Source organism: Colossoma macropomum, unplaced genomic scaffold, assembly GCF_904425465.1.
Source record: "Colossoma macropomum unplaced genomic scaffold, Colossoma_macropomum, whole genome shotgun sequence".
In the NCBI taxonomy this organism is placed as follows: Eukaryota; Metazoa; Chordata; class Actinopteri; order Characiformes; family Serrasalmidae; genus Colossoma; species Colossoma macropomum.
In genome coordinates this window covers 21,864,135-21,866,679 of record NW_023494798.1, presented here as the reverse complement: position 1 = coordinate 21,866,679, position 2,545 = coordinate 21,864,135, and positions in this window count along the sequence as shown.

Sequence of the window (2,545 nt, the reverse complement as noted above, 5' to 3'; positions counted from 1 at the left end):
TCCAGTAGTACGAATATACATTCCATTCACTTTACAAAGACTCTCTCTTCCTTTTTGAATCTGGCTGGATGAGAAGTGAGAGAAAGGTGAACTCCCTTTTAACAAGGGCTGTGTGGTTGCCATAATCAGTTGGGTGAACATCCAGAGGTTTTGTTCAGGGACACGTGTTGGCACCTGTTCATTTAAAAAAAATTGCCTGTACATAGGGGACGTAATTCACATCGTAAAACCTGAAAATAAGCTGCTCAAATAATTTAAGTGTTGTGGAACTGTAAAAAGCATCAAACACAAGTGTTTCTAGGAAAAAATGCCTGAGGAAATTTCTATTCATGAGACATGCCTCCTGAACCTTTAATCTTTAAGGCCACCAATTGCCTTGGCTCAGCTGAATCGTCCTTAATGTGTAATGTGTCAAGTGTAACTTCAATGGAGAATTATTGTCTTTTCTTCAATTCGTTGTGTATTTGTGCGCTTATTATTTCAAGTTGCAGTCAAGGCAGTTGGTTAGCCTAAACTATCTTAAAGGAACCCAGCTTGTGGGTTTTATTTTTAGACAGTGTTTACAGATAAGATGAGGTGTTCAATGGAGGGAAATCCTGGGACTCAATTTACGTTTAGATTCATAGTAGAAACAGATATATAGATATAGATATAGATATAGATATAGGTATAGGTATAGATATAGGTATAGATATAGATAGAAAATATTGCATTTTATAATACATAAATCAACTGAGCAGTCTTATTGTTTGGTTTTACAGTGATTCAACTCCAGCAACTCCACTATCACTAAAACATACTGGCTGTAAGTTAAACCAATATTATTCTCTAGTGGTAATAAATGTCACAATTATGAAGGATGCCACATCATTATTAAAAAGGTTGTACTGATAATGATTTTTTTATGGGCAATTCTGAATTCTTTACAGCCAAATTGGTTGATGGCCGATGTTTTGGCCGATTTTTATGAGCCTATTTTTTAATCCGGGACTAACACTGTGTGGAGTAAATGGAGAACATTTCCAGGACTTTAATAGCCAAACTTGCAATATAAACAACATTATTTGCTCTTTAATGGGCCAAACTGGCGCTTAAAATGTTTCCATTTTAAATCAGTGTCCTATTTAAATAACATGAATCAAATAAAGGAGGCAGCTGGCTATTTAGCACAATGCATAATGCACAATTATGCTACAACATTTTGGTATACATGTATCATCTGCATTTAGATACAGCACGAGTGCACTTACCTGGCTCATGTTATTTATATAATGTAAATGCAACACAGATCTGCCAAAACAAAAACAATAAATTGGTCAATGTTTTAAGCCAAAATCTGCCAATTTCGATCTTGGCTTATTCCATTTGTGTATCTCTATTATCTAAACAAAGTAAAAAAATTCTGCTCTGAACAGTAGAGGAAGAAAGGGAATCTAAATATACAATATTAACAATGATCACTTTTCTAGCGATTCCCCATTACATCCACAGAACTTCAAGTGCACCTAAACTAAACTATTTATATGTTGACAAAAAAGTTTTGCTATGTTGTGATAAACCATAGCCAACGTTTTAAGTGATATTTTAGAGCATTTAGTACAGGGTATTACTACCTTATGTCAAAAATAACACTGTGCAGTCATTGTCTTCACAAAGTGAACTGTTATATAACTGTTTCAGAACAGACAATGAAATTGTTCAGGTAGAGGAACACGATGCCTCCTCCTCCAGAAGAGAGCACAGAGTGTGAATGTAGACTTGCTCTTTGCTGAGTGGCGATATGTGTATGATATGCATGGTGCTTTAGCCTGGGTTAAGTTAACTAAGCACAAATATGAGCCAGCATTTACGATGTAGAACAGTTCCATGTTACTTCTAGAGATCTTGAGAAACTGCAACAATATTTTGATAATATAAAGAAAAAAATATTATGACTGTTCATAATAAAAATCTGAATGAATGAGGTCTCTGTTTCTTCCTTTTGTGTTTACAAGGCACTCTTCTTTCAACTGAGGCATTTGCCAGGTCAATTCATTGCATTATGCTTGACTGTAGCATTCTAAATGACCACTAGAGAGAGTAAGAGCACCTTCACCTACATTAAGGACCAGTATACCTGTGAGGTCATGAGTGTGTGTATGTGTTCTCTGTTCACCGAGGTCACACCACTTTCAACCATGCTGAATCTCCAATCTGCTGCTGTTTTACTCGCTGCACTGTGTTCCTGATGTTCAGTGTTGAACAAGTAATTGGTGACATAATGAGATTTTGTTTCCTTTGTATACTGTGAAATATTAAACTGTTCTCTCTCAGGGGTGGGGCAGAAAGGGCACTGGACCCAGTAAAAATCTGATTGGCCCTGTAATTGCTCTTCTCCTGTCACTTACTCCTGCTTTTAGCAATGAGAATTCTGAAGAAGAACTCTCTTCCCCAGCAGCAGATTTAAATATAGATGTAATACTTTATTTGTATGTGATAAAGGTTTATAAGTTGAGAGCTCTCAGGGCTGCTGTTAGGACTGGATAACATTAACTTCGCTAAAATG